Genomic DNA, 22818 nt, shown 5'->3' on the forward strand with positions numbered 1-22818 from the left:
TTATGCAACCATTTACTTTTAGTTTTTTTATTTTTATTTCCCCCCTCAAAATTATTTCAGTTTGTTTTTCAATGGATCACTACAGGTTATAGGTGACATTATAGGTGGAAACAGAAAGTCCTCCGGTTCACAGCCGGGTTAACAGAAGTCCATATACAACGGTTGCAGTGGGCAACGGCCGCGCTGGGCCGCTCAGAGCCTGACGGGTGCAGAGCCTTCCCTGGCATGGGTTCAGTTATACACAGTCCTGCCAAGCTTTCCTGCTATGCCTTTTCTGCCTTAGCCAGATAGCCTGACCAGGTCAATGCTCACCTTCATTCCTGCATTGCAGCCGCAGGTGAGTTTGTGACTGCAATGCACTCCAATGGATTTAGTAGGTCTCTGTACACATTCTGGGGGATATATATCGTCCCTCGTATACGATCCCGGTCACTGCCTCACACATGGCAAAAACCTGGCATTTTACCAGGGGTATGTAGACTTATATCCACTGTATGTAAGTGATTCACAAATATTTTATATTTCATTGCAGTCTTTTATTTCACTCAGTTGCCTACCATAATGACCCAAATGTAGAGACTCAGCCATTTGATTTGCTCAAAGATAAATGATGGGTATCCAACTTGCTATTCAGCTCTCTATTTCAAAGTAACAGATAGCTCCAACTTTATGTCCAAAATTAAGGTCTGTTCTCATGGGCCGGAAAAGGTGTGTATCTTCTATTTTTCCATGTAACTGTACCAACAAAGTGGATGAGAGTTTACCAAATGTCACCCAGATGCTGGGGAGAAAATTATGGAATTTAATAAATAAATCAATTTTCTCATTAAGTTTTGTAAGTTTTTGAGAGTATTTAAATATATAAATGAGAAATAGCGGGCTGTGATAAGTGCATGTTGCCTATTACCAGTCTCCCCTTTCAAATATTTCCTCTTTTGTTACTCATATACTAAGACACTGATTCATGAAAATGTTTTTGATAGAATTTTGGCATAAACACCTTAAAATATCACAATGTTTTTTGTGTAACACAAAGTTATGCAAATTATTTGTGACTTGCCATATTCACACCAGATTTAGCCAGCTCCATCAAAATGGCGAAGCCCGCCTGATAAAGGACATACAGCAAGAAAAAATGGTATGTATAACTAGATGGTGGCCCGATTCTAATGCATCGGATATTCCAGAATATGTATGCGGCCGACCGGGCGCAATCAGCAGAACGTTGTTTAAATTTGCCGCCAAAATCGCTGATTGGTCGCGATCGGCAACCGCGACCAAGCAGCGAACTGTGTTAGTGAGGACCGGAGAGCTTGTTTAAATTTGGCGATAAAATCGCTGATTAGTCGCGACCAATCAGCAGAGCGGGGTTTAAATTTGGCGCCAATCTCGCTGATTGTTTGCAGGCGTCAACCGCGACCAATCAGCGTCGTATTAGTGAGGACCGGGGAGCGGCGCTGCCTATGCGGCTACTTCCACTGCGAGAAGCCGGTAGATGAGCGGCTACTCGCAGCAGAAGCATCCCGACCGGCGGCGCCACTCCCCGGTCCTCCATTCACACTTGCCCTCCAGAGATCAGCGGGCCAAGCCGCTGATCTCCCGACATTAGCCGCATGGAGGTGAGCGGCGCCGCCCGTCGGGGTACTCCGGTCATCTCCCTGCTGCATCGCCGCTGACCTCCGTCCAGCAGATGAGCCGCTAACGGCCGCCATCTTTTTCTGAAATCCCGCGTCGCTGATTGGTCCGGCCGAGGCCAATCAGCGACGCGGGATTTCCTGGACAGACAGACAGACAGACAGGATAAGACACACATACACACACATATATATATATATATATATATATATATATATATATATATATATATATATATATACACACACACACACACTAGATGGTGGCCCGATTCTAACGCATCGGGTATTCTAGAATATGTATGCATCCGACCGGGCGCGACTAATCAACGAAGCCGTGTTTAAATGGGTTGTGCACTACTTTAAATTAACCCCCCAATGTATCCCCCTGGAGCCCCTAATGAATTTTGGAGGACCGGGGAGCGAGGCCGCCGGTCGGGGTACTTCTGCTGCGAGCAGCCGGGAGATGACCAGCTAGCACAGGGTGAGCGTGTGAGGGAGATGACCGTCTAGCACAGGGTGAGCGTGTGAGGGTGAGCGTGGGAGCGGGTGAGCGTGGGAGGGTGAGAATGTGAGGGTGTGCGGGTGAGCTTGGAAGCAGGTGTGCGGGTGAGCTTGGGAGCGGGTGTGCGGGTGAGCTTGGGAGCGGGTGTGCGGGTGAGCTTGGGAGCGGGTGAGCGGGTGTGCGTCCGAGGGTGAGCGTCCGAGCGTGAGCGTCAGCGTCCGAGCGTGAGTGTGAGCGTCCGAGCGTGAGTGTGAGCATCAGACCGTGAGGGTGAGCGTGTCAGGGTGTGAGGGTGAGCGTGTGAATGTGAGCCGCTAACGGGTACTGCGTGCCTGAAAGAGACTGTTCAAACTTACCAGTGGTGAAGATTCCCGCCATCCGTGGAGGTTTCCCGCCATCCGGCGCCATCTTCTACCTTTTTCCCGCCATCCGACGCCATCTTCTGCCTTCTTCCCGCCATCCGTGGAGTTTTCCCGCCGTTGGACGCCATCTTGAAGACGCCGCGTGGGAAGAAGAGGGGCGTGGACTCCGAAAGCGCGCGAGAACTGAAGCCCCGCCTCACGTCCGGACGTTGCGTAAGGTCCTGGAAGGAGCCCAGCAGACGCCGACGTCACAGGAGCGCGACGGAAGGTCCTCAACCCTGACGATCCACTGCGGAACCGCGGCCTACGGAAGAGGATCATCGCAAGGTAGGCCACTGTCCACTAGGGGGGAGAAAGATGTCGGATACGGAGGAGAGCTTCACTGCCTCAACCCCCGCCAGCGCCACCGCTGCTGCAGTCATGCCTTTCACCATGCCCTATATCCCGGGAGCAGCCTGGCTACCCCAGTACTCAGGGGAGTCACATACCCTGAATGACTTTAAAGAAAAGCTGGATAGCCTCTTCCAGGTGTACCCCCTCACAGAAGAGCAAAAAGTGAGCATCCTGGTGGCCCAACTAACCGGGGCAGCCCAAAGGGAGGTAAAGTCCTGGCCACCTGGGAGGAGGACTGTCGCAGGGATACTAACCCGGCTGAGGGACACCTTTGATACCCGCACCTCAGCCGAGATTAAGCTTAGATTCTATGGGTGCAAGCAGCGAGCACATGAGAGTATAAGGGACTATGCACTAAACCTACAAGAGGCCCTGAGAGCCATTAAGCAGACCGACCCTGACGGCGTGGGAAACGAGGACAGGCTGTTGACTGAACAATTTATAGAGGGACTATATTGCAATGCCCACCGAACCCAGTTGCGGGCAATGGCCTTACAGGATCCTCATCTGGACTTTGCACAGTTCAAGGACAGAGCCATCCGGGTGCTCCGAGAACCGGCACCGGGTGGCGTTGTGACCCACAGGCGCCCAGCTATCACTTACCACCAGGAGGCGGCGCCCTTGTCGGCAGGGCCTGTGGGGGCTGATGCGCAGGCTTTGAACAATGACCCGGCTCCGGACCTGCACCATCAGGTCCAAGAGCTAGCTAAAAGCGTTGCTGCGCTAACCCGAACTGTGCAGTCTTTACAGGTTTCCACTCCAGGGAAGATCCAGCTGGCATCCGGACCGGAGGACATCCCGTGGCGTCGACCAAGGAGGACCCCACCGGCCAGAGGAAGACCCAGCGACCGGTACAACGAGGACGGACAACCCATCTGCCGCCGCTGCAATCAACCCGGACATATGGCAAGGTACTGTCCTTTAAACTGGCACAACCTGGGGTAGAGGGCCAACCCCCAGGAAAAAGATCACCAGGCCCATCGAACTGGCGCGACAAATATGTGGGAGGACGTCCAGTCTTGCCTGTGGTACTGGATGGCATCCCTATGAGTGCCCTACTGGACACCGGGTCACAGGTCACCACCATCCCGTATGTGCTCTTCAAGCAGTACTGGAATGACTCAGATATAACCCGCTATCCAGACGACGACTTGAGTATCATCGCCAGTAATGGTCAGCCCGTGCCACAGATCGGATTTAAAGAAATGACCATTAAAATCGGTAGAGTCGAACTGGCAGCACAGGGACTGATCATTGTAGACATTGACAAGCGCGAGAGTCACCCAAAGATAACTCTAGGAACTAATGTGATTGAAAATTGTCTTGCAGAGGTGATTTTCATTTTACAGCAGGTTGCCAAGAACGCCAGCTCCGGCCAGCAGCGAGTGCTCCAGAAAGAGATCCGGGCACTGATGCGACGGCAACAGGTGGAACTCTCCGGTGGTGAGATTGGTAGCGTAAGAATGTGTGACCCTTTCCCTATTGCCATGCCCCCGAAAAGTGAAATGATGATTTGGTGCCGGGCAGCTATTGGTCTGAGAGGTAGAGATTACCAGGCCATGGTAGAACCAGTCTACTCAGACAGTAGGCCCACCATTTTGACAGCACGGGGGGTAGTTGATGTACGCCATGGGAGGGTGCCCGTTCGTATAATAAATATCGGGAAAAGGGAAGTATACCTGCCCCGGTATGCTACGCTAGCCAAATTATTTACTATCAACCAAAATTCTATACAGTCTGTGGAACCCTTGCCTCCATCTCACCCGGAGGAAGGTAACGGCTCTACGAAAATAATGGAGGATTGGTGTCAGCAACTACATTTGGGTACTGACTCCACTCCCTCCCACCAGAAACAGGGAGTCTACCGGGTGGTTCGAGAGTACGAGAGAGTGTTTAGTAAACACCCGTTAGACTTCGGGCGAGTCAAGGGGGTAGAACACCACATCCCCACGGGAGACCATCCTCCCATAAAAGAGAGGTATCGACCCGTACCCCCTGCACACTACCAACACGCCAAGGGGATGCTTAGAGACATGAAGGAGGCTGGGGTAATCAGGGATAGCTGTAGCCCCTGGGCAGCTCCACTAGTCTTGGTCAAAAAGAAAGACAACACCATGAGAATGTGTGTAGATTACCGGAAAATTAACCGTATCACACACAAAGATGCGTACCCCTTACCAAGAATAGAGGAGTCTTTGGCTGCTTTAAAATCTGCTAACTTCTTCTCCACCTTGGATCTCACTAGCGGGTACTGGCAGGTTCCTGTAGCAGAGGCGGACCGGGAGAAGACCGCATTCACCACCCCGATGGGACTTAGCGAGTTTACCTGCATGCCGTTCGGACTCTGCAACGCACCAGGAACCTTCCAACGATTGATGGAATGCTGTCTGGGACACCGAAACTTTGAGACGGTCCTGTTATACCTGGACGATGTCATCGTCTATTCTAAGACTTACGAGGACCACCTGAAACACCTGGCGGAAGTGTTCGAAGCTCTGGCAAGTTACGGCCTAAAGGTGAAACCCTCCAAGTGTCACCTCCTGAAGCCAAAGGTGCAGTACCTGGGACACGTGGTGAGTGCTGACGGAGTGGCTCCCGACCCTGATAAGATCACCGCAATTAAGGAATGGCCAAGCCCCTCCAGCGTAAAGGAAGTGAGGCAGTTCCTCGGGTTGGTAGGCTACTACCGAAGGTTCATTCCCGGTTTCACCAAAAAGGTAGCTCCTATGCAGGACCTCCTGATAGGCCAGTCCAGGAAGGCCAAGAACCAGAAGCCACCCTTCAGATGGGAGAAGCTGGAAGAAGAGTCCTTCCGCCAGCTGAAGATGGCCCTCACGGGGGATGAAATCCTGGCGTACCCTGATTATAGCCAGCCCTTTATCCTCTACACCGACGCCAGTAACATCAGGCTAGGAGCCGTACTGTCCCAGATCCAGCAGGGGAAGGAACGGGTAATTGCTTACGCCAGCCGAAAACTGCGACCCACCGAAAGAAACCCTGAGAATTACAGCTCATTTAAGCTAGAGTTCCTGGCAGTGGTGTGGGCAGTCACCGAACGCTTTAAGCACTACCTCGCTGCTTCCCGGTTCACCGTGTACACGGATAACAACCCGTTGACACACCTGGACACTGCAAGACTCGGTGCCCTAGAGCAGAGATGGATGGCCCGCTTGTCCAACTATGAGTTTACAATTAAATACCGGGCAGGACGCTCCAATACCAACGCGGACGCCCTGTCCAGGATGCCGAGCCTACCGGACATAGGGGAAGATTCAGAGGAACTGGAAGAAGTTGAACTCCCCGTGTTCCACCGTCATGGGACTATCCAGTATTCCCACCGTGTAAGGAGTAAGCAATCCGCTACGTTCAACCCATTACCTCATTACAACTGGGCGGAAACGCAAGACAGTGACCCTGCCGTCCGACTGGTAAAGGAGATGCTGACCCGGCCCGATGCACGCCTTGACCCAGACGCTCCGGAGGAAGCCAAGCAACTGTGGGCTGAGAAGAGTCGACTGTTCCTTTACAAGGGGAAGTTGTGCCGCAGAATGGTTAACTCCCGGACGCATGAACTAATCTGGCAAGTAGTGGTGCCAAGAAGAGACGCAGCTATGGTGATGGAGGCATACCACGACGGAGCTGGGCACTTCGGATGGAAGAAGCTGGAGTTCCTGCTGCGCGGGCGGTTCCATTGGGTAGGCATGAGAGGGACCATCGAGAGGTGGTGCAGAGACTGTGGCCCATGCAACCTAAGAAGGAGGGACCGTGCCAGCCAGAAGACTCCCCTGCAGTCCATCATCACCAGACAGCCGTTGGAACTGGTAGCCTTGGATCATGTAAAACTGACCTCAAGCAGAAGTGGCTACGTCTACGCATTAACCATCGTGGATCACTACTCCCGGTTCTTGGTTGTCGTCCCCGTCAAGGACTTAACGGCTCAAACAGCAGCTAGAGCCTTCCAGCAGCACTTCTGCCGTCCGCACGGATACCCGGAGCAGGTGCTGACGGACCAGGGGCCTGCCTTTGAAGCGGAGGTCTTCCAGGAGTTCTGCACCCTGTATGGCTGCTGGAAGATTAGAACAACACCCTATCACCCGCAAACTAATGGACTTTGTGAGAAAATGAACCAGGTGGTGATAGATCTTCTGAAAACATTGCCCCTGGAAGAACGTAGTCTGTGGCCTGAAAAGCTGCCCGACCTGGTGGACCTATACAACCACATCCCTGTAGGTTCCACCAACTGTACCCCGGCTTACCTAATGAGGGCAAGACCTGGTAAGCTTCCTGTTGATCTGGAGATGGGAGTCCTAACACCCGAGGACACTTCACCAGAAGCAGACTGGGACACAGAGAGGCAGCAGCAGTACCGGAAAGTACAGGAGAGCGTGGAGCGAAGTCTCTGTCAAGCTAGGGAAAGACAAGAGAAAACTTACAACCAGTATGCTCCCGCTGTTCCCCTGGTGCCCGGAGAGCAGGTCTTGAAGAGGAAAAGACGGCTCCACAAGTTGGACGACCAGTGGGAGAAGGACCCGTACACCGTACTGCCCTCAAGCCACGACAACCCAAAGATCTGTACAATCAGTAAAGACGGAGGGGAAACCACATCCATTGTATCCCGGGATCACCTGAAGAAGTGTCCCGAACAGCTACGGAACCCTGAAGAGGAACAAGAAGACCCTCGACCCGTAGAGGAAAGGGAAGATATGGTTAGTACTGTGCTCGGAGACTTCCCTCGGTCTTGGACTCAAGTCAATGGTGCTGTTGTGGTACCCGTCCTCACGTTCCTCCAACCAGCATCCCAAGTGCCTACGGAGACACAGGTAGAGCTGGAAGAACAGCCGGTCCAGGAGGCAGAAGACCCCACACAAGCAGACCCGGAGAATCAACCCTCTGCTTATAGTGAGCCTGCCATACCCCTAGTGAGCCAACGAGTCCGTAGACGGCTGCCCAGTTTACCCTTGACAGCTCCTATACCCTGTAGCTCAGGACCAGTCAGCCAGCTCCGTAGGTCCACTAGGGTCACTAGAGGCCAGTTGCCCATACGGTGGAGGATCTAAATGTTTAAACTGTTTATTTGTATTTACCTGTTTTCTGTTACTTGTAAATAATTATGTGTTTCTAGTTATTTGTAGGAGTCTTTGGTGGATTTACCGGGAATCCTTTTTGCATATAGTTGGAGCGTAACCCAGGATGGACTAAAGACTGTTAAGGACTCGGGGCAGGACAGACCCCTACCTGGTTACGTCTCCCTGTTTTTGGTGAAATGGACACCTTTGTTTTCTTCAAAGACTGCACCCGGTTGCGGACATGCCGTAACCATCCTAATGTGTTTTTTTTCTTTATTGTACTGTTTTTGTTTTTACTTGTTATGTTACAAAAATATGTTTAGTCCCGGAGTACTAAATTTTACTAGGGGGGAATGTGACACCCCAGGGGTCTGGTTGCCACAGTGATAGAGATATTACGTCTGAGAGCAGGTGGGAGGTCTCCTGGTCAGGAATCCTATGCATGCCACACCTCCTGCCCAGTCCTGGGAGGGGAAGAACTTCCCCTATATAAAACTGGGGCTGAGGCAGGGTTAGTGAGTTAAGAAGAGGAGCAGCTATAGGAAAGAAAGATCAGGAGCTCAGTGGGAGCAGTGCTACAAGGAATCAGGGGCTGGCAGCTGAAGAGCTCGCCCTGATTGAAGAGTTACCACCGGACCCGGAGTCCGAGGCTGTGGGGACTAATCCTTACCCAGCAGCAGAAACCGACCGGCAGGGGATTTCAGGTCCTCTGGCCAAGAAACCCGAAGGCACGGTCACACGCGTGGGACCAGCACCGCCGTCGTTGAGCGGAAGCCACTAGAAGGCCCCGAGTCACCGGCCATACGGGTGAGCACCACACGGTACACTCAGGGACGTGGGCTACTTTTACCCGCCTCTAGCAAGGTAGCCAGAAGAGTACAATTAGTTGGGGAGGCCTACAACTCCGCCTGGCCAGGGGAAATCCCATCTGCTCAAAGACTGACCAGGCCCCGATCGCTAGCCAGTACTCCGGGAGGGTCTATCTTTATCACCAGTAAAGACCCTGAACTACACCGCATCGTCTCTGAGTGGTTCCTGCTACCCCCATCATCCACGTCGGCTGCCCTGAGGCCATACCCCCCCCGTTGGGGGTTATACCATCCACGCTGCACAATCCTTCCACCGGCCTCAGCGGTCTGCCCTGCAGCGGCAGCTCCATATCTGCATTCAACGGGTGGCGTAGTCGTCCAACATCTACTGCTAACACTCAGCCACACAGTTTGACTCCCTGGGCACGGACCGGGTCACCGCCACGAGACTACTACCCCCAACAGACCCGGCTCCGGGTAGTCCCCGCGTGCGCAACGCTACACCAAGTAGGCCCAGGGGCGCGTCACAGAAATATAGAGAAATTGGTGTTTTTTGACATATTGTTAGACATGTATTTTAAATACTTGTAGACAATAATGCTCAAATGTCAACTGATCATGACACAAGTACTAAAACAAATAATGACAGAAAACGACGTGTGGCCGCACCATTCATCCCAAAAGAAATTCCCCCCCCAAAAAAAGGGAACTTAAATAATATTTTGTAATACTAAGGGTAAGAGTTATAATTCAAACCAAAATTGGCCAGGACAATAGTGGTTACCTAAGAGCCAAAGCCCAGACCCAACCAAAAACAGGCGATGCTTGATAATAGAGGGGATCAGGGCCGGCGTCAGCACCCGGGCAAATGCCGGGGCCCTGAGCAGGCAGAGGGGCCCACTGGCGGTCGCGCACCCCGCTGGGCTATGGGCGGAGGAGAGCGGTGTCAGCGCCCGCCCTTCTCCGCCGCTTGCTCAGGGCCCCGGCAGCCCGATACTTACCTCTCCCCGTGCCTCCGCAGATCAGCTGTCTTCCTGCTCTGCGCTCCCTGTGACGTCTCAAGGTCAGAGGGCGCGGTGACGTCTTTACACCGCGCCCTCCCCTGAGCCGTCACAGGGAGCGCTGAGCGGGAAGACGCCGACAACGCTGGAGTTCGGAGCCGAGCAGCGAGCGGCGGGCAGCAGGCAGCGGGCAGCAGGTAGCAGGTGGGGAGAAGGGAGGTGAGTATTTGATTTTTTTTTTTTTTTAATGTATGGAGGCATGGGGCATTATAAAGAGGGGAGGGGGGGCATCCTGCATGGGGCATTATAAAGAGGAGGGGTGACAGCCTGCATGGGGCATTATAAGGTGGGGAACAGCCTGCATGGGGCATTATAAAGAGGGGGGGATTCCTGCTTGGGGCATTATAATGAGGAGGGGTGACAGCCTGCATGGGGCATTATAAGGTGGGGACCAGCCTGCATGGGGCATTATAAGGTGGGGAACAGCCTGCACGGGGCATTATAAAGAGAGGGGGGGCATCCTGCATGGGGTATTATAAAGAGGAGGGGTGACAGCCTGCATGGGGCATTATAAGGTGGGGAACAGCCTGCATGGGGCATTATAAAGAGGGGGGGATTCCTGCTTGGGGCATTATAATGAGGAGGGGTGACAGCCTGCATGGGGCATTATAAGGTGGGGACCAGCCTGCATGGGGCATAATAAGGTGGGGAACAGCCTGCACGGGGCATTATAAAGAGAGGGGGGGACATCCTGCATGGGGCATTATAAAGAGGAGGGGTGACAGCCTGCATGGGGCAGTATAAAGAGGAGGGGTGACAGCCTGCATGGGGCATTATAAAGAGGAGAGGTGACAGCCTGCATGGGGCAGTATAAAGAGGAGGGGTGACAGCCTGCATGGGGCATTATAAGGTGGGGAACAGCCTGCATGGGGCATTATAAAGAGGGGGGGATTCCTGCTTGGGGCATTATAATGAGGAGGGGTGACAGCCTGCATGGGGCATTATAAGGTGGGGACCAGCCTGCATGGGGCATTATAAGGTGGGGAACAGCCTGCACGGGGCATTATAAAGAGAGGGGGGGACATCCTGCATGGGGCATTATAAAGAGGAGGGGTGACAGCCTGCATGGGGCAGTATAAAGAGGAGGGGTGACAGCCTGCATGGAGCATTATAAAGAGGAGGGGTGACAGCCTGCATGGGGCATTATAAAGAGGGGGGGCAGCCTGTATGGGGCATTATGTGGGGGGTAACAGCCTGCATGGAGCATTAAAAGGGGGGGCTGTATGGGGCATTATGTGGGGGGGAACAGCCTGCATGGAGCATTATAAGGGGGGGTCAGCCTGTATGGGGCATTATGTGGGGGGTAACAGCCTGCATGGAGCATTAAAAGGGAGGGGCCTGTATGGGGCATTATGTGGGGGGTAACAGCCTGCATGGAGCATTATAAGGGGGGGACAGCCTGTATGGGGCATTATGTGGGGGTAACAGCCTGCATGCAGCATTATATGGGGACCGGTATCCTGTATGGAGCGTTATATGGGGGCCAGTATCCTGTATGGAGCATTATATGGGGGCCAGTATTCTGTATGGAGCCTTATATGGGGGCCAGTATTCCGTATGGAGCCTTATATGGAAGCCAGTATTCCGTATGGAGCCTTATATGGGGGCCAGTATTCCATATGGGGGCCAGTATTCCGTATGGAGCCTTATATGGGGGCCAGTATTCCTTATGGAGCCTTATATGGGGGCCAGTATTCCATATGGAGCAGTATATAGGGGCCAGTATTCCATATGGGGCCTTATATGGGGACCAGTATTCCGTATGGAGCCTTATATGGGGGCCAGTATTCCGTATGGAGCCTTATATGGGGGCCAGTATTCCGTATGGAGCCTTATATGGGGGCCAGTATTCCGCATGGAGCCTTATATGGGGGTCAGTATTCCGCATGGAGCCTTATATGGGGGTCAGTATTCCGCATGGAGCCTTATATGGGGGTCAGTATTCCGCATGGAGCCTTATATGGGGGTCAGTATTCCGCATGGAGCCTTTTATGGGGGTCAGTATTCCGTATGGGGCCTTGTATGGGGGCCAGTATTCCGTATGGGGTCTTATATGGGGGCCAGTATTCCGTATGGGGTCTTATATGGGGGCCAGTATTCCGTATGGGGTCTTATATGGGGGCCAGTATTCCGTATGGGGCCTTATATGGGGGCCAGTATTCCGTATGGGGCCTTATATGGGGGCCATTATTCCGTATGGGGTCTTATATGGGGGCCAGTATTCCGTATGGGGTCTTATATGGGGGCCAGTATTCCGTATGGGGCCTTATATGGGGGCAAGTATTCCGTATGGGGCCTTATATGGGGGCCAGTATTCCGTATGAAGCGTTATATGGGGGCCAGTATTCCGTATGGGCGTTATATGGGGGCCAGTATTCCGTATGGAGCCTTATATGGGGGCCACTATTCTGTGTGGAGCGATTCACCGGTTTCTGAGCTATTGTGGAATTTACAATAGATATCACTCATGAAGTGAAATCTTTGCATTGTACTATATATATATATTTCTCCGCCGTATCTCTGCATCATGAATCGTGGTATGTGTTAAAGGGGCCCACTGAGACTCTTTCGCCCGGGGCCCAGAAAAACCTGGAGCCGGCCCTGGAGGGGATATATATAGATATGCATAGAGTCCAATAAAGAAGGGGGGGGGGTGGAAGGGAAAGGGGAAGGGGGAAGGGGTATCCCAATAGTCAGCGTGATTTTGTAGAAGCCGGTAAATAGAAGCTCTTCGTTTAATCCACTAGGGGCCAGGCTGTTTAATTTGTATATCCATCTTGATTCCTGTCGTAGAAGCTCCGGGACTATATCCCTGTTGCGAATGTTCCTTTCAATTGTTTGCAAGCCTACCAGGTAAGTTCCGCTGGTCTTGCAGTTGTGAAAGTCCAAGAAATGCGCAGCGACTGATGTAAGAGTTTTTCCTTTTTTGCGGTCCGTTCTCGCAGTGTTGATAGTGGAGAGATGCTGTTGGAATCTTTTTCTTAATTCCTGTGTGGTTTGCCCCACATAAATTTTGGGGCAGCTACACACCACCGCATATATAACATTTTGTGTTTTACAATTCACGTAGTTGTTAAGGCGAATCTGTGTAGGAAATACATTGTTAGGAACACAGTTGCTTGCCAACATGAAGGGACATACCGTACACTCGCCACATGGGAAAGTGCCCTTTAGCCTGACGCCCCTATTTAGTGATTGTTTAGGCCGTACAAAATGGCTATTGACCAAATGCTCTTTCAAGTTTCGGGCCCTTCTGGCTACAATCCTTGGTTTGTCAGAGACAAATCTGTGGATTTTGGGGTCGCTTAATAAGATCCCCCAATTTCTAGACAATATTTTGTAGACGTCCTACCATTGGTTGTGGTAAGTCGTTATCAAATTAACCCCCTCAGGTTTTTTGTGATCTCTAGGCAAAAAAGTCTCTCCACGCTCCAAACCCATTGTAGCGTCGGCGTCCCTGCCTCCTGCTAGGCAGGGATGCTGTTCCCCTCACCTCTCCGCTCCGTGCCCGGCGTCTTCCTCCCGCTCTGCTGGCAGCGCGCGCTGCTTCCCGGCCACTGTGCTTAGGGTGCGCTCCCCCTCTCTTAAAGGGGCTGCGCGCGCAGTCCTAAGGAGTCCCCGGCCAATGGCCGGAGGACCTCTCCATATATAAGGCACCTCCTCCAAAATGGAGGTGCCCGAGCAATGTTGTTGCATAGCCTATCACTCTGTTTCAGCCCTCAGGCCCCGTTACCAGATACCTGCCAGTTACCTGCCAGTTACCTGCCAGATTCCTGCTTGATACCTGCCTGATACTTGTCTATCTGCTTACATTCCTGCGGTCCGATAGTCTGCCTACCAGCCCTGCCAGTCTGTCTATGGATCTATTTGCCCTCTCACCTGGGAGCGCCCACCTGCTACCTGCCTGCTAGCCTACCTGGAGGCTCTGCCGTCACGTGCTGTGACCACCTGCCTGTCCATAGACTCTTACCCGCTCACCTGGGAGCGCTCACCTGCTACCTGCCTGCTAGCCTACCTGGAGGCTCTGCCGTCACGTGCTGTAACCACCTGCCTGTCCAGAGACTCTTGCCCGCTCACCTGGGAGTGTCCACCTGCTACCTGCCTGCTAGCCTACCTGGAGGCTTAGCCGTCACTTGCTGTGACCACCTGCTTGTCCAGAGACTCTTGCCCGCTCACCTGGGAGCGTCCACCTGCTACCTGCCTGCTAGCCTACCTGGAGGCTCCGCCGTCACTTGCTGTGACCACCTGCCTGTCCAGAGACTCTTGCCCGCTCACCTGGGAGCGTCCACCTGCTACCTGCCTGCTAGCCTATCTGGAGGCTTAGCCGTCACTTGCCGTGACCACCCGCCTGCCAAGAGACTGTCCCCGTCACTTGCCGTGACCTCCTGCCCTTCTACCCAGAGACTGTCCCCGTCACTTGCCGTGACCTCCTGCCCTTCTACCCAGAGACTGTCCCCGTCACTTGCCGTGACCTCCTGCCCTTCTACCCAGAGACTGTCCCCGTCACTAGCCGTGACTACCTGCCCGCCTACCCTGGGAGCCACCCGCTTCCTTACAAGGACTGCCCCTTTGTATAGTTGCTCAGAGGTTCCACCTCCCAGACCCGTTACACCCATACAATGCTGATATGCTCGTGAAACTAGTTTTCAAGTATATCCCCTAGCCACAAACGTCTGAGTAAGGTCCCTTGATTGGGTTTTGAAGTCTTCTTGGGAACTGCAATTTCTTTTTAGTCTCAGAAATTGTCCCTTGGGGATCCCTCTTTTGATGTTGTCTGGGTGGAAGCTTGTGAAGTGAAGTAGGCTATTATAGCCGTTGGTTTCCTAAATAATGAAGTTCTGAGAGATGATCCTTCCAAAGTAATTTTTAGATCCAGAAACTCTACAACAGAGTAAGAAAAGTTGGAAGTCAAGATAATATTCCAAGGATTATTGTTGAGAGTGTCAATAAATTCCTTACATAGTTCCAAAGGGCCCGACCATAGCATAAAAATGTCATCTATGTAACGGTACCAACCAGTTACATGATGTTGAAAGTGATTTAGTGGGCGCACCCTGATCTACTCCCACCACCCCAAAAAGAGGTTTGCATAAGCTGGAGCACACCTGGCCCCCATAGCAGTCCCAGAGATCTGGCGGTAGAAGGCCCGATCGAACACAAAGTAGTTATTACGCAAGACCATACCCAAAAGGTCCAACAAAAATAGGTCATGCGCACGAGTACCTGTGGTGTATTTGTCCAAGAAATGAGAAACGGCCTCCAGACCCAAATCATGACCAATATTGGAATATAGCGCCTCCACATCCATCGTGACCATCAGTGTGTTTTCAGGTAATATTAGGTTCTCCAATTGCTGTAAGAGATGTGAAGAATCCCTGATATAAGAGGGTAATTTTAAGGCTAGAGGCTATAAAAAGTGGTCAATGTACACACACGGGCGTTCGAAAAGGCCACCAATACCTGAGACGATCGGTCTTCCAGGGGGCTCTTCCAGAGACTTATGCACCTTTGGGAGCATATAAAACGTTGGCGTAGTCGGGTGATCATTGGTAAGGAAATGCCTTTCTTTTTTGTTGATGATTCCTCTTTGTAGTGCCATGGTGAGTAGCTTATCCATTTTTTGTTTAAAGATCAAAGTTGTATGTGAGGGAAGAACATGATAGTAAGCCACATTGGATAGTTGTTGTCTGGCCTCTTTGTGATACAAATCAAGAGGCCAAAGTATGACATTCCCCCCTTTGTCAGCCTCCTTGATGGTGAAGTTATTATTATTTTTTAACCGGTTAAGTGCCAAGGATTCCTGGTAGGTAAGGTTACCATGTCTGCATGTGTCGATTGCCAATTGTTCTATTTCCCTACGGACCACGTCAAAAAAGATCTGGACCGCGGGAAAGAGTGAAAATGAAGGAGTGGCATGTGAGGGTAGCCTACCAGGAAAGGGGGGTCTCTTACCCGTGTGGGATTCATTTTCCATTAGGAGATCAATTAAATCTCGAATGACTCCCCTTTCATCCTCGGGTAAGGAATCAATCATGGAGGGTTGGTCGTAGAGGCCCGCCTGATAAATTCATTAAAAGTTGTGGCGTAACTTACACAAGAAATCTTACTTCAGTCCCTGACTAGAGTAACAATTCTGGGGGAGGTGCATGCCACTGATAAGATAAGAGGTGCCTCTTAACAAATCAGGTGCATGTTACTTCTGCATGCCGATGATTAAGATTGGAACAACGCCAGTCTTAATGAATTGGACCCTAAGGCCATATTCACACGTTGAGTATTTAGTCAGTATTTTGCATCAGTATTTGTAAGTCAAAACCAGGAGTGGATGAAAAATGCTCTTGTTTCTATTATACTTTTCCTCTGATTATTCCTCTCTTGATTTTGGATTACAAATACTGAGGTAGTGTTGAGCGAGCACTAAAATGCTCGGGTGCTCGAAGCTCAGGCCGAGCTCGCCGTGATACTCGGGTGCTCGACCCGAGCAACAAGCCCAATGTTAGTCTATGGGAGACCCGAGCATTTTTGCGGCGGCACCCCCGGCAGTCTTTTAAAAGCCTAACAAGTGCCCAAAACGATAGTGACAGTGCTCAAATGACAAGGGGCCAGCATGGTGATCGCCCCAGGAAGCATTTCTGCCCCCAGGTCACTGCTGTCAACAACGTGGTCAGAGGTATTAAGCCACTTTTAAGGGCTCACAATAAAATGTTCAAAAACTAAACTGAAACTGCTTTCCTGTGAAATATGTTAAGGAAGTTCCATTCCAGGGTAAAGACTTGTGTATAAGGTAAAATAAATAACCCCCCAAAAAAATACTCCTCCACACCTTGGGCTATGTTCACAAGTAGCATTTTTTATGCGTTTTTGCACTTTTCTATTGCTTTTAACCGTGACAAATGCATTCACCGGGAAATGTCATTTTAACATTTTACAACCTTATCTGGCCATGTGCTGTGTGACACATGCATACAGTGCTGAAAAGACATGGGAACAGTATGGGGAAGACCCCTGGAAGCATCTCTGACACCCAGGTCACTGCCTAAAAGTGTGCCCATCAGAAGTCATCCTTGCCGCATCAGAAGATGCAGACTTGCAACTATCCCCATGCAAGTTCTTGTCCCAGGGCAGTGTTCAATTGTACCTCCCCCATTCCTTGCAATGCAAGCGCAAATATGCAGCCAACCACCCACCCACCACCAGGCTGCAATACCATACTGCTTGCTTGCCCTTGAAATTGGGCCTTTTAGGCATGTGGAGGAGGAATCTCTCCACCACGTCATGGCTGTGTTGGCGGCCTGGAATCCATACTCAGTCCCCAGCCGCCCGCGGCCGTGTGTCCACACACGGTCCCCAGCCGCCTGGGGGCAGCCGGGTGTCCATAAACGGTCCCCAGCAGCCCCTATTTCTCCTTGGAACATCCCCCCATGCACTGTTCTTAGCCCGGCCTTCTTTAGGGCAGCATTGGATGAGCCCACCAGAGAACCAGACTCCTCCGGTGGGCCCTGGCTTCTCCATCAGGGGAGTTGAGAGTGCCAAGGTGAGGACCATGATGATGATGATACAAGTTAGCATCTGCTTTGTTTTCTTGGAATGCAAGCGTAAGTGTGCAGCCTGCCACCCACCCACCCCCAGGCTGCAATACCATACTGCTTGCTTGCATTTGAAATTGGGCCTTTTAGGCATGTGGAGGCGGAATCTGGCCACCATGTCATAGCTGCGTTGGCGGCCTGGAATCCATACTCAGTTCCCAGCCGCCCGGCGGCCGGGTGTCCACACTCGGTCCCCAGCCGCCAGGGGGCAGGGGGTGGCCGGGTGTCCATACTCGGTCCCCAGCCGCCCCACGGCCGTGTGTCCACACACGGTCCCCAGCCGCCTGGGGGCAGCCGGGTGTCCATAAACGGTCCCCAGCCGCCCCTATTTCTCCTTGGAACATCCCCCCACACACTTTTCTTAGCCCGGCCTTCTTTAGGGCAGCATTGGACGAGCCCACCAGAGAACCAGACTCCTCCGGTGGGCCCTGGCTTCTCCATCAGGGGAGTTGAGAGTGCCAAGGTGAGGACCATGATGATGATGATACAAGTGAGCATCTGCTTTGTTTTCTTGGAATGCAAGCGTAAGTGTGCAGCCTGCCACCCACCCACCCCCAGGCTGCAATACCATACTGCTTGCTTGCATTTGAAATTGGGCCTTTTAGGCATGTGGAGGCGGAATCTGGCCACCATGTCATGGCTGCGTTGGCGGCCTGGAATCCATACTCAGTCCCCAGCCGCCCGGTGGCCGGGTGTCCACACTCGGTCCCCAGCCGCTAGGGGGCGGCCGGGTGTCCAAACTCGGTCCCCAGCCGCCCCGCGGCCGGGTGTCTACACATGGTCCCCAGCCACCTGGGGGCAACCGGGTGTCCATAAACGGTCCCCAGCTGCCCCTATTTCTCCTTGGAAGAAGCACACTTTTCTTAGCCTGGTCTGCTTTAGGGCAGCATTGGACGAGCCCACCAGAGAACCAGACTCCTCCAGTGGGCCCTGGCTTCTTCATCAGGGGAGTTGAGAGTGCCAAGGTGAGGACCATGATGATGATGATGATGATAGAAGTTAGCATCTGCTTTGTTTTCTTGGAATGCAAGCGCATGAATGTAGTAGCGGCTAGGCCTGAGGTGGTCAGCGTTTTGGCGCATTCCCTACCTCCTCCGAGGATTGCTGGATGTTTTCCTGCTACTATCCCAGTTCTATGACTCCCATTAAAACAAAGCTTCAGGTGGTAAATGATGAATGAAGTGGTGGCAAAGGAGAAAGAGCAGGAGGAACAGGGACCATTCACATCAATATCAGGCCAGTCAACCACATATGTCTTGTAGGATATGTTTCTGTAACAAAATGAGCGGTTTGGCTACACAGTTATAGGGCATACAGTGAGTGCAATGCCTACCAAAAATTTTGAGGCACTCCAATGCCCCTTGGAAATGACGTTTTTTCCATTTATAGCAACTGGGTCTCCTGTGCACTGTAGGCTTAAGCAGTGAATGGAAGGCTTTCCAAAAATTATGATGAACTACAATGCCCCTTGAAACATACGTGGATTACAGCGTACTAAAAACCTTCTACCCATTATTGGGGAGTGGGTCTCCCTTAGTTTTCGCCTTTTCATTGAAAAGCAAAAGCTGACTAAACTTAGGAGGAAATGCAATGCCCGTTGGAAGACTCGTGGAGGTTAGAGGTAATTAAAAACAACATTTCAATGCCCCTTGGAAGAGCTGTGGAGTTCAGAGTGGCTTAAGAAGACGCCTTTAATGCCCCTTCGAAGACACGTGGAGGTCACAGTAGCTTAACAAGATGGTTTTAATGCCCCTCGGAAAAGACGTGGAGGTCCCAGTAGCTTAACAAGACGGTTTGAATGCCCCTTGGAAGAGACGTGGAGGTCACAGTAGCTTAACAAGACGCTTGTAATGCCCCTCAGAAGAGACATGGAGGTCCCAGTAGCTTAACAAGATGCTTTTAATGCCCCTCGGAAAAGTGGTGGAGGTCCCAGTAGCTTAACAAGATGCTTTTAATGCCCCTCAGAAGAGATGTGGAGGTCCCAGTAGCTTAACAAGACGCTTTAAATGCCCCTCGGAAAAGTGGTGGAGGTCCCAGTAGCTTAACAAATGCTTTTAATGCCCCTCAGAAGAGACGTGGAGGTCCCAGTAGCTTAACAAGACGCTTTTAATGCCCCTCAGAAGAGACGTGGAGGTCCCAGTAGCTTAGCAAGACGCTTTTAATGCCCCTCGGAAAAGTGGTGGAGGTCCCAGTAGCTTAACAAGACGCTTTTAATGCCCCTCAGAAGAGACGTGGAGGTCCCAGTAGCTTAACAAGACGCTTTTAATGCCCCTTACAAGAGCCATGCAGTACAGCATATTACAAACATTATTCCCATGATTGGGGAGTGGGTCTCCCATAGTATTTGCTTATGCCTTCCAAGCAAAAGCTGCCAAAAATTAGGACGGAGGAACTTGCAATGCCCCTTACAAGAGCCATGCAGTACAGCATATTACAAACATTATTCCCATGATTGGGGAGTGGGTCTCCCATAGTATTTGCTTATGCCTTCCAAGCAAAAGCTGGCAAAAATTAGGACGGAGGAACTTGCAATGCCCCTTAAAAGAGCCATACAGTACAGCATCTTAAAAATATTATTCCCATTATTGGGGAGTGGGTCTCCCACAGTCTTTACTTATGCCTTCCAAGCAAAAGCTGACAAAAATAAGGACAGAGGAACTTTCAATAATGGCAACACGGACCACGGTCACCCTGGTGGTATAGTGGTGGTGGAGGCCGAGGATAAGGAGAAGAACTTAAAACAGCCGAAATGAGGAAGCGTATACCCATGTGTGGGTGTGAAGCGGTGCATGGGAATACACCTCCCGAAAAAACACAGTGGATTTGACTTTATGTTACTCTGCTGTCATTTGGTGGTGACGAGAAGTCTGGCCCAATCCAGCCCTTGTTCATCTTGATAAGGGTCAGCTTGTCAGCATTGTCAGTTGACAGTCGAGTGCGCTTATCAGTTATAATTCCCCCAGCGGCACTAAAAACACACTCAGATAACACGCTAGCGGCAGGGCAGGCCAGGACCTCCAAGGCTTGGATACCCAATAATTAAAAGGCACAGAGGAATCACGGAGGACACTGGTACGGTCGGCAAGGTACTCCCTCACCATCTTTTGAAACTTTCCACTCCTTGTGAGAGTACCCCAAGCCTCAGGGTGTGTAAGCTGGGCAGGTCTCAGAAAACTGTCCCAGAACGTTGACAGTGTTCCTCTGCCTCTGCTGGATTGAAGTTGCCTCTCTCTTGCTTGTACGCTTTGGTTGGTCAACAAACTGGGACCTCTGCTGCTAGCGTGTTCAGATGGGAACTTTTTTAACAGTTCTGCAGCAAGGGCCTTCTGGTACTGCCCCATTTTTGTAGACCTCTCCACCTCAGGAATAAGAGAGTGAAAGTTCTCCTTGTAGTGGGGGTCTAAAAGTGTCACCAACCAGTAATGACTGTCACCCAACATTTTGACAACGCGAGGGTCACGGTTAAGGCAGCGTAACATAAAGTCAGCCATGCGTGCCAGACTAGTAACGGGCAAGACTTCCGTGTCCTCACCAAGATGACGACTGACCATGCTCATCTCCTCCTCCTCCTCCTCCTCCCCCCTGTCCTCAGGCCACCCACGCTGAACCGACGGTATGACAGTTGTACAGGTACTACCTTCTACAGCGCATGATACAAGCTCCTGTTCTTCCTCCGCCTCCTCCTCCTCTCCCTCATTGTCCCCCAGTGCACGTTGGGATGAGATGAGGCTGGGCTGTGTGTAATCGACCGCTACGGCTTCTTGATCCATCTCATCATACTCTGGCTGTAATGCCTCCTCTTTAATTCTCTGCAGAGAGCGTTGCAAAAGACAGACAAGTGGAATGCTGACGCTAATGATGGCGTCATCACCACTCCCCATCTATGTAGACTCCTCAAAGTTTGTCAAGATGGTACAGATGTCAGACATCCAGGTCCACTCCTGAGGTCTTATGTGTGGAGTCGGACCTGAATATCGACGGCCTTGTTGCAGCTGGTACTCCACAACTGCTGTCTTCTGCTCACAAATCCTTTGCAACATGTGGAGGGTAGAGTTCCAACGTGTGGGGACATCACACACCAGTCGGTGTGACGGAAGCTGCAAACGCTGCTGCAACACAGCAAGGGCGGCGGAAGCTGTAGCCGACTTCCGAAAATGAGCTGACAGGCGGCGTACTTTGACGAGCAGATCTGGCAACTCGGGGTACGATTTAAGAAACCACTGAACCACGAGGTTAATCACATGAGCCAGGCATGGTACGTGTGTGATCTCGCCTCGCCTCAGAGCCATCACCAGGTTACGGCCATTGTCACACACGACCATGCCTGGATGTAGGTTCAGCGGTCTCAGCCACAGATCTGCCTGCTCTTTCACAGCTGTCCACAACTCACAAGCAGTGTGAGGTTTATCACCTAAGCTTATGAGTTTCAGCACAGCCTGTTGCCGCTTGGCGAAGGCAGTACTGCAGTGCTTCCAGCTTGTAACTGATGTGGTGATATCTGAGATGGAGGCTGAACATGAGGAGGAGAATGATGTGCAGGAGCTGTACACTGTGGGGGCAACTCTGACTGACATAGGGCCCGCAATCCTCGGTGTGGGGAGGATGTGTTCCGTCCCAAGGTCCGACTGGGTCCCGGCTTCCACTATGTTTACCCAGTGTGCCGTCAGGGAGATGTACCATCCCTGGCCACAAGCACTTGACCGCGTGTCCGTTGTCAGGTGGACTCTCCCAGCAACTGCGTTGTTGAGGGCACGGCAGATGTTTTGGGACACGTGCTTGTCTACTGCGAGGATGGCACACCAGGCAAAATAGTGCCGGCTGGGGACCGAGTAGCGAGGGACGGCCACCGACATAAGGTTCCGGAAGGATTCCGTCTCCACCAGCCTAAAAGGCAGCATTTCCAATGCAAGCAGTCGTGAAATGTGCGAATTTAGGACTGTGGCCTGTGGGGCATTGGCTGCGAATTTGCGCTTTCGTTCAAAGCTCTGGGATATGGACAATTGAACGCTGCGGTGGGACGTGGACGTGGATGTTGATGCTGTTTCTTGAGAAACTGCCATAACAAGTGAAGACTGAGAGGAGGGGGCATTTTTGCATACAGTATGGACAGGGGATTGCCTTGCACACACAACAGGGGGTTCTATTACACGCACAACAGTGGAAGAAGCAGTGGTGACACCCGCTGACACTGGTCGTGGACCCTGGGGTTCGCTCCACAAAGTCGGGTGCTTTGCTGCCATGTGCCTGATCATGCTAGTGGTGGTCAGGCTGGTAGTTTTGTCAACCCTGCTGATGCTGGCATGGCAGGTGGTACAAATGGCCTTTTTGGAGTTATCAGCAGAGTCTTTAAAAAAATTCCAGACTTTGGAAGACCTACCGGTTGTACTGGCAACGTCCCTCGT

The sequence above is a fragment of the Phyllobates terribilis genome, unplaced genomic scaffold, assembly GCF_046119375.1.
Source record: "Phyllobates terribilis strain yellow unplaced genomic scaffold, ASM4611937v1 Scaffold_2__4_contigs__length_985480577, whole genome shotgun sequence".
Lineage (NCBI taxonomy): Eukaryota > Metazoa > Chordata > Amphibia > Anura > Dendrobatidae > Phyllobates > Phyllobates terribilis.